The 14,190-nt window shown below is 37.4% G+C and overlaps 1 protein-coding gene across 3 annotated transcripts in view; it reads left to right on the top strand.

The window, feature by feature from the left end:
* Positions 1-14,190, top strand: part of EFNA5 (ephrin A5) — a 208,047-nt gene that overhangs the window by 179,296 nt on the left and 14,561 nt on the right. The window lies entirely within an intron of this gene.

The following is a 14,190-nucleotide window of genomic DNA, read 5'->3' as shown; positions in this document are numbered from 1 at the left end:
TTCAAAATTAAATTAGGAGGAGTCTAGCAATCTCTTATTTTGCCACTGAAAAGTGCTGTTAACTAGGTAGCAAAACCAACAGCTTCCTCACAGTTTTTTTTAACAGACTTCCATGTCCATACAAAATGTGCCACTTCTAGCTTATATAGTACATGAGTGTTGGGTAGGTTTCACTGCTGGCTCTTTCCCCCAAGCCCAAGCAGAACAATCAACCAGTGTGTTTGGAAGTTATTGCCAGAGATAGGATTCCTCGTCTGTAGAGCTTGCACCTGTGGTAGCTTTGGTTGGAAGCATACACCAGTGCTACTGCATTTTTTTTGTCCACAGTCCCACTTGAAATATTCAGTGGCAGCTTAAGCAAAACTGTATAAATTAGTCATGATCACATTTAGGCATTAAAAGAGGAATTAGTAATTTATATTAATCACAAATGTTTCTCCAGGTTTTATTAACAAGCGGCTTGGCTGCCTGAATGATTTTTGGAAGACTTTTTTTTTTTTCTCCCAACTGTCACAGAGAAGAAAACAGTTATTGTGGGCATTTAGATAAAGATTAACAGTTTTGGCAATTTGTTTGAAGAAAATTATATTTTACTATGCATTCCACTTCAACGTGGACCATCGCTGCCAGTATGATTTGTCACCTCCTTGATAAAATTATACAGTGGAGACACAACATGGTATAATTCATCTTAAGAGCAGAAACAGGTTAATCAACAAAAGAGAATGAGGTTAAAAAGCAAAGCAGACCCACATTTCTTAATTGATTGGCAAGTCCAGATTTCCAGTAAGAGAAGTGAGACGTCTGTCTGCCTGTGGTTTTAATACATTTTGGTTCATTTTTCCTTCATGCTTTCTTTTTTCTTTGCCTTGTTTCCTTAAGATGGCTTCACAAGTCCTATATGGATCTCCAGGAAAAAGTAGTACAGGTGACCCCTTCATATTCTGCAAGTAGTTCTGTGGAACACCATGGGAGCAGCCCATGAACTTGACACAGTGTACGAAGAAATTACTAGAATGATAAGAAAGAGGTCAAAATTAATATTGTAGGGTTTAACAGCAATGCAGAACAGACCGCCAACATGACCTTCAGACTTTCACGTGTTTCAGGCAGACAAAATCAATTTCCTAGCATACTACTTTTTGATGTTATCATATTTCAAGGTATTAAAAAAGAGACATATTATATTTTACTCTGTCATGGTATCTCCATTTTTGCTTCCACTTTCACATTTTAGCATTGTGTAAAATTAAGAAAATCAAAACATAAGTGAAAAATCTTTTATTTGCTACAAAGGAGACAAGTGTTGAAGGAGAAAAAACTCATTACAAGAGATAAGAAATTTAATTGGTTTGTAGCTCTGACAGTTCCCATTGGATGTCTAAGGATCTGGTGAAAAAAATGTACAGTCTCAAACAGAACATTTCTTCTTGTTACTTCTTTCATGTAGAGACTCCTCTACATCAAAGACTCCTCTACTCCTCTACAAGCATCTTTAGGTTCCAGTTATTTTCAGTGAAATATTTCACAAGAAAAGGGCACGATAAAATTGATAGAGGTAGTGTTTTTCCCCTGGGAAACTTCCTGTGGCTGATAGTCAAATGTAATAGGGAAGGCTTCTGTTCAACGTCAAACATAAAGAGATTTCTGCAGGGACAATTCTGATCCATGGAGGTTTAGAAATCTTGTGTCATGACATTAACGTGCTCTCTCTTCCCCAAAATCAATATGGGGCAGCTGATGAATACAGTACATCTGAACACTTGATTATCTTCCTGGCTTAATATAAGCATAAAATCTACTACTAGATATTTTTCCTAAGGACGAGTGTTGTCTTAGGGATACTGTTCTTCTAAAAAGAATGAAATACTTGTAGCAGTGTTTTCTTCTCAACTGACTAACCTTTTTTCCTATATTTACCATGAATTCAGCATGTAGTGTATGGATATACATGCATATGTGTATATATACACTTGTACATTTATAAAATAATAATATGAAAGAGTCTCATATTATAGAACCACAGAATCACAGAAGGGATAAGGTTGGAAGGGACCACAGTGATTCATCTGGTCTGACCTCTTTCCTTTACAGGGTCATCCAAGAGCACAGGTTGGAGTCCAGTTGGCTCTTGAAATCTCTGGCGAAGGAGTCTCCACAGTTTCTCTGGGAGATATTGGTTAGATCTCATTGAGTTGAAAAAAAAAAAAAAAAAAAAAAAAAAAAAAAAAAAAAAAAAAAAAAAAAAAAAGTGGTAAAGTTTAAAGTTTTAGCTGTTGTGATTATAAAAATGCTAATTTGCACAAACTAAGATGTTCTAACCAGGGCAAGATAGTAGTAAATATTAAGTGCCAGTGAAGATTATTATAGATTATCATTCTCCTCTATGGGCTGATCTGACCAGTTCTTGTTTCTTGTCCTTGATGTGGCATAATCATAATCACTACATATTTTCACAAAATGAAAATGAGATTAAAGATAAGTTTAGCCCTAGTTAAATAGGAAACTGACACTTCTAGAGGTAGAGCTGTGTCTGTCTTTTCTTTAACTTACTTCCTCTCTGTGCTTAGTTCCCTTTCCCTTGGTAACAAATGAGGTAATCAATATGCCTTAGAGAGAGACATTCCTGCTGAAATCTGTCCTGTTGATGATAATAGCAGAAGGAGTAAATTTCTGCAAAATGTTATCAGCTTCCTTAAGGAAGTATGTCAACATCTAGAAAAGATTGCACCCAAATCTTCAGCATGCAAAATATAAAATGTTCATTTTCCCTGGAGTTTTCCCAACTACCTGTCATGTTATGCTATTTCTGCCTTCTTAATTGAAGGACAAAGGGAATTCACCAGTGGCTTTGCAGCTACCTGGCATGGTCAGTGTCTGCTGTGATTTAAGGGTCCCAGACCTGTAAGCCAGTCCCTGCTTGGAAATGCCAGCTTCTTGTTCTTATCAGAGACAACAGCATTGCTTCTAACCAAATTATGGATTATTTTGAAAAGATGTAAGTTAAGAGTTAGCTTGGGAAAACCCTTGTAAAGGACTGCCTAGGGAGAATATTTCTTATTATGTTAATCTAGCTGAGAAGAGATATTTCTGCCTGGGACTTGTTGTTTTTACACTACAGAATATTTTGAGTGAAATATAATCTTAATCCAAAATTAATCTTTTGGGAAATCTGATGCCTCATTAAAGTTGTAGGAAGAAAAGGAAGAGAAATTTTTTGGAGCTGTATTGACTAGGAGAATGTGAAACATTATGCATTAGAAATGTAAATTGTTGTTAATACTCTTAGTATTTGTGTGAATACAACTGGATTTTCACAAAGATGTATTCCATTCCTCAGAGTGCTTATGGACAGCATATATATATATAATAAAACAGCAACAGAAAGTCCCATGAAATTGTCTTAGCTCTTAATCAAATGTAAGTTAGGCCTAATAAAGCAGACTCTTAAATGATAACTTTCTGTAAGGGAAGGAGGAACAAAAGACTAAACAGCGGTAATTTTTTTTTTCTGTGCCTTTTCAGGAAGAAACAGTTTTTTGAATTTCTAGGCATAAATTCTGAAGGATAGTTTTACATCAGATTTGAAAAGAAAATACATGTATGCAAAAAAAAAAAAAAAAGGCTCTCTAACTGGACTTCTGAAAAAAAAGTTCTGACAGCTGTGTATACAGATGTTTTGACATTCATGGTCTATTTTGACTTGAGCCTCAGAAAATGAGATTGGTTTTGGTGCATCTATATTTAAGTGGACTCTGTCTAGGCTTTAGGACACTGATCTGAAACATGCCTGAATATACAATTAAAAGAAAACAATAGCAACAAAATAAACCAAGGCAAAACAAACAAAAAAAAGCCCAACCCAACAAAACCATCACCTAAACCCAGGGTAAATGCAGTTTCTGTGTCCTCTACACTACTCTTCCTTGATCCCAGTCCAAAGTAGGTAAAATAAATAGTGTTTATTACAGGCCATATGTCCGAAGTGTTTAGCAGTGCCAATTTGAGTCATAATTTTAGAAGTACTTAGCTGTCACTCAAGTATCTAAATAGTTAGCCTGATATCTAAAATGCTTTGCACATGAGGCACAGAGTTCTTCTGAAAATATGATGTCTGATGTGGATAGTAAACATCCTGAAAGCTTTTCAGTAGGTTAATTTGAATTTTATGTTTGTATTTTTACCAGTTTTCTGTGTTGTTTCTGTGTTTTAAGTGAAAATACAATCAACTTGAGCCCCATTTCTGATCTGCCATAATCAAGGACTAAGATTGTCTTGTATTGTTAGCTGTTCCTTCATCTCAACACAAAATGATTCTCTTACCTTAGAAAAACAAGAAAGAGTCATTGTAGTTTTGATGTGGATGGAAACTGACTTGAAAGCACAAGGTTTCTTTTAAGAAGAAAAATGTCTTAAAACTGGGTTTTAAATATCTGTCTTTCAAGAGTAAGGGTGTCTAGAGGGGTAATAGTTTAATTAGATGTAAATATTTAGATGGAAGGACCAGTAATAGAGGGAGCTGGAATACTGCCCTGTTCTTGGTCTTTTACTCAAAGGCCACCTCCACAGAGGTGGTGGTAGCAAGGCTCGTACCTTCTTCTGGTGTGGAGGTACCCCACTGTTTTAATAACAGGATTTCCTCTAGGTCTTCTGTCATGAATTGTTCAGCAGAGCCCTGAATTGACAGCAAGCTGATGGGAATTTTTTGTGAGCCTGTAGATGGATATTTTGTCAGTTCGTGTGTCTCAGGTGCAAAAATCTTGTAAGAAAAGCAATTAAAAAAAGTGCCTCATTTTTGTGAGCCACTAATGACCATGGCCTGTGGCACAGCCATATGAAGCTCCTTCTCCCCCAAGCAAGTGCACACAATTTCTGTAATTGGATCTGATTGAAACTTGTCTTTACCAGAACCATCACCTTTCTTTGGATGGCCCACGTGTCACTGCTCATGCTTGGTCTGAAAAGCAGAGCTTTTTTTTTTTTTCCAGCCCTTGGTACATCTGTGGCACTTGCTTTCCCTGCTGTGCTGTGTAGTGCACTGGCTGCTTGTTGGCAACTTCATATTTCACGCTGCAGGGAATTGAAATGACTGAACAGACAGGAGAAGAGTTTTATTTGCAGTAGCCTGTATATCCCTAGACTCTGATTTGGCATAAAACATCTGCTTCATGATCTGCTTCAAGGCCAGTTCCCTCCTGCCAACAAGGGTTATGACTTCAGGCAGGCTGTGCCTTTGCTGGTGGGGGGGAGATTTGCCTGAAGACTTGATTTAGTCAGAATCAAAGCATTCTGCAACAGAAATCTTTATTTCAATTATTCTGGAAAAGCAGCCAAATGGTAAATGTATTAACATATTAACCTGTGAGTAAAGGAGACCTCTGACTTTTGTTGTATGGGATTTTATAAGAATGTGAACATATTGAACGTGTGGCCAGCTTTTGTTATTGTTCTGATGGTAAGAGAAGTGAGAGATTCTCTACATGTACTTGCTTAATGAGCAGAGTCAGTAAGTAAATCTGTGCATATTTGTGCATATTTTCAGTTTGCAAAGTTAATTGTAATATTGATACAGTTAATTGTAATATTGATACAGTTTCTGTTAAAGTCTTAGGAAATAGGTACAAATAATGCAATATTTGGAGATTGATGTATTATATCTTTTCTTATATTCATAGGGACTTAATTTCAAGGGGTTTTGTCTCCTGCCAAAAATGGTCAATTTTTCCACAGAATGATACAGACTTCTTTGTGAAAGTGTAATCTTGATGAACAGTTACATATCTGCAAAAAGAATCCATGTTATTTCTTAAAATAACATAGATAGATTCAACCTTTATTAGAGTAAGTAGTCTATTGCTGTCTATGTACTTTACTGTCATTGATGCACAGTCTTTGCAACATATGGTTTGGTTTCCTCCTCAGAAAAAATCCTTTTGTAGCTTTAAAAAATAGCAATTGAATATTTGCATATCTCCAAGGAGCCATGTGGGTTGAACACAGCATTTGTCTTCTACTGTTCTTAGGCTGCTTTTGTTGGTGTAGGACTAAGAACTATTGCTTTTATGAAGCACCTTTTTCTATAAAGTCAAAACCTCACAGCAGTGCACAGAAAGCCAGTGCTATAAAGGAGCTAAGTAGAGTATTTAATAGAGAGAGCTAGGTTGTAAGTGTTTTTGTTCCTATGGAGCAGATAGATTTGGTTCCATCTGTTCCATATTCATAACAAAGGAGCTTACTTGCAGGAGGACTGAGTTCCTGGGACTAGCATGGTAATGATCTTTTCACCACAGACTGAAAGGATTTGAAAATGGTCACTGCAGCTCAGCAGAAAGCAGCTAGCACTGGTAGCACGCTTCAGACCTGCTATTTTCCTTTAGCTCTGTTTCAAGAGCGCTGATGTCCAGGTGGAGACCAGGGGCAAACAGCATTCCTTGGGGCTCAGCGCTGGAACTGGGGTTGTTTCGCATCTTTGTCAGTGACATGGAAAGTGGGACAAGAGCACCCTCAACAAGTTTGCAGATGACACCTGCAGTTGATGGTCTTGAGGGAAAGGATGATGTCCAGAGGGACTTCGACAGGCCTAAAGTGGGCCTGTGCCAACATCATGGGTTTCAGCAAGACCAAGTGCAAGGTCTTGCATCTATGTCAGGAAAATTCCAAGCACACATACAGGCATGGATTTGAGAGCATCCCTGAGTAGAAGGGCGTGGGTATGTTGGTTAATGTAAAGTTCAATATGACCCAGCAATGTATGCTTGCAGCCCAAAAAGCCAATTGTTTCCTGGGTTCACCACAAGAAGCACAGCCTGCATGTTTAGGAAAGTGATTCTCCTCCTCTTCTCCATGCTGGTAACCAGATTCCATGTGGAGTACTCTATCCAGCTCTGGGGCCTGCAACATAAGAAGGATATGTTGGAGTAATTCCAGAGGAGGCCACAAAGATGACCAAGGAGGCTGCAGCACCTCACCTTGAGAGAGAGCTGGGGTTGTTCAGCCTGGAGAAGGGTCAAGGGAGCCTTTACAGCAGCTTTCCAGTACCTAGAGAGGGCCTGTAGCAAAGGTGAAAGTGACTTTTACAAGTGCATATAATGATAGCACAAGAGGGAACTGTTTTAGAGAGAGTAAATTTAGATTCAATGTTAGGAGACAACCCTTTACTCAGAGAGAGTTTTTTTCTCCAGTTTACTGGAGAAAGTTGGCCAAAGAAGTGGTGGATGCCCCATTGCTGGAGGTGATCCAAGTCCAGGTTGGATGGGATTTTGAGCAGCCTGGTCTAGTAAGAGATACCCCTGCCCATGGAGGGGTGGTGATGGGAGAGGAGCCAGATTATCTTTAAAGGGCCCTTTCAACCTATAGCATTCTATGATTTTATGAAAATGCATGTTTTTTCTGAATAAAACAAAATGAAAATATAAGCCCTCCTCCCTTTGACATTCATTGTCCCCCCACCCCATTAGTCAGTTCTACATCTGAGGAGTTCAGGATATTTTGTCAAAAAAATGTGTTACAAATACAGGATTAATTTTATTAACTTGACCACAGTATTAAAGGTAGAAGTGAAAAATTATTTACTGACAGTCTGGGTTCTGTTTACTGAATTTTTCTCATGGCCTCTTCTTTCTCAGCAAGAATATTCTGTGAACAAGAAATCTGAAGTCCACAAAATGTGTGTGAAAGTGCCTTGCTGGGTTTCATAATTAGGATGCTCCAGTGCCAGCTTTGATTACGCACCTCATGGGCTTTCAGGAAAAAAAAAATCCATTTTGATCCAAGAAAAAATATTCTTGTCTCTGCAGGATATTTCACAAGGGCAGAAGAGAAAAATGCAGGAGGATACACAAGCAATTTTGCTTGGCTAAAGAACAAGTTATTCAGTGACCCCTAAGAGGTGAACTGGAAGTTTATAGAGATTTTAAAAATTAACTAGGAACACAGAACAAGAACAATCCTTCTGTGTCATTGGCTCTGGATGTGCAGAATCTGGAAGAAGCCTTGAGGCCCCCAGGTTTATGATTGTCCTGGCTCGATGTTGTGCTGAGGTGTGCTGGACTCCACACTGCTCTGTGCTCTAGGACGCCTGGTGCCTGAGGCAGCTGTTTGAGTGGGATGGGCAGGCAGCAGACATGCCTGGCCTGCCTTAGCTGGTACTGCAGCATCTGTGTAGGCATACTCTGGGCTGTGTTTGGCCTTCAAGCCAACAATACCATATTGTATAATTTATAGATATATATGAAAGCATCTGCTACCCTTGCTGCCGAAGACTCCAGATCAGATGGTACACACATATTTGCAGCTATGATGCTTCCCCACACCCCAAAGTGAGAGATGTGATATCAAATGAGGATTTTTTTGTTTGGTTGGTTGTCAGTTTCTGAGTTCCGAAAGTTTTGCTGCAGCAACTCAGGGAGAAAACCCATGAATTTCAGTGACTCTTTTCCTAACTAAGATAAATGACAGTGTATCCAGATTTCTTTGAAGAAACTAAAGGCATGGAACCCTTTTTAAATGTGAGAGGAAAGAAGCACCTCATGCACACTGTCATGAAACTCTTCCAAGCTACCAGAACTATCTCCAATGCAAATGTTTGTTGATGTAAATTAGCCTGGAGCTGAGACAAAAGTGAAAGGGGATCTTCATGATTGCAGCAAATGGCTGCTCTAGTAGGATGAGGCTTGAGTTCTCTGAACTCTGAGGAGTGGAGACACCACATGCACTAGATTAGAGGCACTTAAATTGAGCAATGATGGACATTTGTGTGTTTGAGAGAAGTTAATTCTGCAGAATTTTTGTCCATCTCTTTTGAAGTTAGTAAGTGTCAGCAAGGTTTTCCAGTAAGTTGTTTTGTTTTGTCCTCTATTGTTTTCCATATGTATGTTCCTACATATGAAAAACACCATTAGAAACTGTTCACAGCACAGGTATACTGGTTCTTTAATTGGTTAATATGTAAAGAGTAGAGAAATAAGTGTTCTGTGCAGTGGTGTTTGCTTAGATCAGGAAGTAGGAGAGAGAAAATAGAGATAATTTCCTAATCTGCTTAGTCAAGTTGTTAGTGTGAAACAGGGCCTTTTCTAGTAGTGAGGCAGAGTTCTCTCTTCGCTTCTGAGAACAGTTATTAGAGCATTCAGGAGGAGAAAAACTCAAGAGGTACCCATGTGTTTCAAGTTTGATGCAGTATTCATTGCTTTTAAAATAATTTCCAAACCACCAGGGCTTTTAAGTCCTGGTTATGGAAAAGTATACACATTTTGAGTTCATCTGGGAATGATCCCTGGGAATAGGGCTAAATATCCTGTGGTATACATTATTCTTAAAAAATAAAAAGAACACTCAGAAGGAAATAATTTGTGGCAAAAGATAATGAAAGGTTAGCTCTCCCATGGGTGTCTTAGACTTTCCCACAGTCGCAGTTACAACAGACTATAGTCCTTTTGTGGCATAGGTGGGACATGTCAAATTCCTGACAAGTTCTCCTTGATGAGTTTATGGTTATTCTCACATAGGTTGGCTTTTTAAAATATGGATTTCAAAACATGAGTAAGACCTATGGCGTTGAACACAGGCTAGATAAATGAAAGACAATAGAAGTTTAAATAAAAGTGCTATTACCTCATACACTGGACAAGTTTTGACTGAGAAGAAAACTTCAGCTTAATGTGTTCCTGAATTTTTCATGGTATACGTTACAAATTAAATGGATATATCTGTTCTAAGGACTGGATATAAATTTCTGGCTTGTATGATGGAATGATTCAGTATGCCTTCTACAGGACCTGAACAAACTGGGAGTTCACATGATAAAGGTGTACTGTTACTACTAGGTGCTAGCATCTGTTGTGTGTGTTCTCAGTTGTGGCCTAGGACTCTAGTAGCTATAATGAATTGAAAAGTCTCTGCCTTGAGAATCCTGATGTGTCATAATAAGCTTCAATTACAATGGACTATGATGTGTTTTTCAAACTTTAGTTTTCCTAATACATAGCTGGTTTCCATCCTGCCAAATTCTGGGTTTTTCTGTGTAAAGGTGATGCCAAAATGCTTTTAGAACTTCTAAGAGATAAACCTTCTGAAATCTTTTTAGCAAAGGTATTATCTGTAAGCAGCATGTTTGCAAACTCTTGTGCTTGCACGTGCACTGAAACATTCAAAATTGCATTATTCTCACCTTTTTTGAACCCCCTAAAACTCCCCTTTTGTGCTTTTTTCTCTAAATTTCCCCTGAAACTTCTTGAACATCTTTTTGTATCTTTACATCTTCTCTCTCCTCCCCAAGACATAAATATACTTAGTTGCCTTGTATAAGTGAATAGCAAAACTGACATTTCATGTCTATGTATGTGTTCACAACCCTAGAAAAGTACATGAAAAATTAATTATTTGTTTTTGTAAATAGGTAGAATTTGCAAGTGGAAAAAAATTAGAATTTACATGGAAAAATAGAACTTTTTCTAAATATTTTGAAGATAGTGGGAAACCCATGAAGATGGACTAGAATAGAATCCTTCCCTCTTCTTTAACTATAGTATCAGCAGTGGTAAAGCTAGGAATGGATAATATGAAGTCCATTAAAGTATATGAGTTTAGTAAGATGATACAATATTCACAAGTTCCATGTGGATGAAGATGTTGCTTTAAAGATCACAAAGATCTTTACTTTACTAACAAGACTATAATGTCTCTTCAAAGGATTTACTTGTTTCTGGTTCTTGGAGATGGAAATTAGCAAACTGGATAGCCTGCTTGAAGAAAATGATTTTATTTCTAGTGATACCAAGGGAAAATCAAAGTACAAAAGAGCTTATGAAAAGTAAGAGGCTATATTTTTCTCTAAATGCTTTATTTGATAGTATTAACTTGTTTTATTAGCAATTTGCTCTAATACAGTCTTAATGTAGTACAAATAACTGTGTTTGGTTGTGTTAATGGCACTGAAATCAGTAATGAGATCTGAGGGTTTTATTTCATTCTAGTTAATAAGTGTTGGTTTGTTGCAATAGAAAATATGACATCAGTCATTTATATTAGACTAGTGCAGAAATGTTAGCACTTCTTTTAAGGTATGCAATACAGTTTGAATTTGTGAAAGAGGAACCTTATATGTGAGAAACGCCTGCAAATATTTAATGTGGAAGCAACTATATGGTCTATTTTTCATTCCTACATCCTTATATTTCATATGAACTTACATGCAACTAAAAGTCTGTTCAAAGTAAGATATACTTTTGTTTTATTTCCAGCAGAGCTTTGTTTTTTAATGAGAAGAAACACCACAGTAGCAAACTGATTCTCTGAGAAGTTCAAGTTAGTTGCAGTTAGTTGACAGTTTCACTCTAAACAAAAATGTTCTTGCTTTTATAAAAAGAAACAAAAGTGTTTGCAAAGAACTTTGAGTTTTGTTTTCTTACTGGTTCAAGGTTCAGTTGAGAGGCACAGTGCAGGCACAGTTGGATTTTCCAGCATCTGAAATATCTGTTTTGTCGAACTCTTCAAGTTATAAAGGGTACAGGCTGCCCTGTGCTGAGGCTTTGCTGAACTCAACTGGACTCAGTGACTTAGAAGCACAGATGATAAAAGTATGACTGCAAAAAGCATTTGGACAGGATTCAGAGTGTTGCCTCATATGAGCCCTCAGCTGCTGTTCACCTCTGGTGGTGTCCAGCACTGAAGAACTTTGGGTTGCTTTGATGTTCTGCACTAAAAAAGTCTCCAGTACCAGCCAGGCCAGCAACAGACAGAGCTTGTCATTAACTTCCCCATTAGGGGAAAAGGGGACCTTCCTGAGAGAGACATAGGGCTAGACCATGCTGAGAGGAAATACTAAATGAATGGCTTAATAAAATTGGAAGTCTATGGTTTACGTCTCCTAACACGCATGGCTGGATTTTTCTTTTTTGTATGCCTTTGATGCAAAACACATTTTCAGTCTCTATTGCTTTCAACCAGATATATAAGCTGCAATGGATTAGAAAATGCAAGAAAATTATATTCTTCCTGGCCAAGCAGTTGCAATGGGACAGTTAATTAAGCATTAAGTGCAGAAACAGTAACTCTGTATTGCTTTCTTCCACGAACTCTCACTAAAATAACATTTGTCTGGCAACTCATTTCCATTTACTAGGTTATTTTTAGTAGGTCTGAGAAATAGTCACGTGTAAGATAGGCCATAATAATGCAGTTGTTTGCACAGTGCAATGCCAATCCCAGTTATGTATAAAACATTAGGAAATAAACGTAGAATTTCACAATCTGTTTGTCGTGGGCATGCCTTTTATAAAGTCTTTTCCTCCATGCTGTGCACTTTGTCATTTGTATTTGAATGAAATGCAGAGTGTGTTTGTGTGTAGGTGTGTACCTATACACATACATAGATCAGTGCAAAAATTAAATACAGATGTAGTTGAGCATGCAAGAGTAGTGCAAAATATGCATTTGTATTAGGTGTCCTATTAATAGTGTGGGGTTTAAAATATGCAGTTGGACATGGTAGTGTCCACAGTACTTTTGCTTGTATTAAGCCATGAGCAGTATTAGCTGTCACCTTTCATGTTTGTTTGTTCACATATTTATTTATTTTGTTTCCATTTCTAGTATTTTTTTAGAAGTTTATGAGTGTTGTTAGCAGCCCTGGGTCAAGTGGTTTTTCAGTCTAGATTGTCTCTCTGTTGGCTTGAGATTTCTGAATCTTTAAGTTGCTCAGTAATTATTTTGTGTTCTCATCTTGGTTATTACTAAATGCAGAGATGATACAATTGGCTAGAACAAAGCTACCAGAAAGTTTAGTCATGATTTATTGAGGAATTGTGCTTAATTATTAGGTCTGAAGAATCACTTAGTCATAATCATTCAATATTTTAATTTTCTCAGAATGGAGTCATATATGTGCTACCAGAACAAATCTTTTGCTGTTGGGTTGGAATGGAAGAGCAGGTGTGCAAAGACTTCAAATTTAAATTCAAGTATTGGCAAAATAAGTGGTTTCTGTAGGATCAGTGTTTATCTATTTTAATTTTTTTTTTAATACATACAGGAGAAAATTATCTGTAAGTCTTTTTAAGTAACTTTTTTTTGTAAATAATTTTGAAAAATCCCATATTGTTCTTAGATATGGGTCTTACTTCATGTATGCACACGGAGGAGGGTTTTATTGGTTGATTTAATTCTAGTTGACTTTTTCTGTTGTACCATTTATGCAAATTTGTAACTTTTTTTCTATCTAAACTATGAGAAGAATATTAATAACTTGTTCTGTATTTACCTGGCTAATTTGCATACATTTATGTTGTATGGTAAATCACATGAAAACCTACAGGGGAAAGGCTGAGCTCTTCTAACAACTAATAGGCCATTTTTTTCTTCTTACTTGCACAAATTGAGAAATATTGCCTGCGGCAAACATAATGGAAAACTGCATTTTTAATGCTCTCACACATACACATTTCTATACAAAGAAAGAAGCAGATGACTCTTAAAACTTTTTAAAGCTCTGTAGCTGACCCAGGGTATGTTATTTTAAAGTACCTCAGGTTGGTGGAGTTATGATTTGCAGGTTGTGTAAGGTTACCTGGGTATTGGATTTGACTAATGGGAGTGCTACTGTGCCTCAAAGGGCTAGAGGCAAATCACAGCTATAAGTATTTTCTCCTGAAGAGATTGTCTGTAAATTACAGGCCTAAGAGAGTGCAAGAACTGCCTAAATATGGGTTTCTGATCTCCAACATCTAGTACTATCTTGAGTACTAGGTTGCTGCAGGTTCTCTCCTTGTCGTATTTCTCCAGGTGCTTACAGAAGTTATACATACAACCCTTTTGACCGGGCAGTAAGTGTTAGGTATTTAATCAAGCTATATTCATGTGGCATCTTGATTTATTGTGCTGGAAAGTTCAGAATTGATGCTCTATTGGCTTCTGAAACAATACTTGGCAGTCTGAAACAATACCTCTGTTCAGTGGTTGTGGTTGGGAAACACTTATCAGAGCCACAGTTTGTGTAATAGAGGGTGTTAAGTAGTAGTACATCTGCAATGAACTGAGGTGAGATTTCTCAGGCATGATTGAGGCATGATTTCTCAGTTCTTGCCTACAATGAAACCCTGTTTGCTGCATTTCCTAGCAGACAGAAGAAAACATAGATCACATTTTTCAAAAACACAATGAGAATGTGTCTCCTTGTCTCCTGTGTGTCACAAACAG

The sequence above is a fragment of the Passer montanus genome, unplaced genomic scaffold (genome assembly GCF_014805655.1).
Source record: "Passer montanus isolate IOZ18808 unplaced genomic scaffold, ASM1480565v1 scaffold87, whole genome shotgun sequence".
Taxonomy (NCBI): domain Eukaryota; kingdom Metazoa; phylum Chordata; class Aves; order Passeriformes; family Passeridae; genus Passer; species Passer montanus.
The sequence above is the reverse complement of the archived record's forward strand: the minus strand, read 5'-3'. Positions and strand labels throughout refer to the sequence as shown.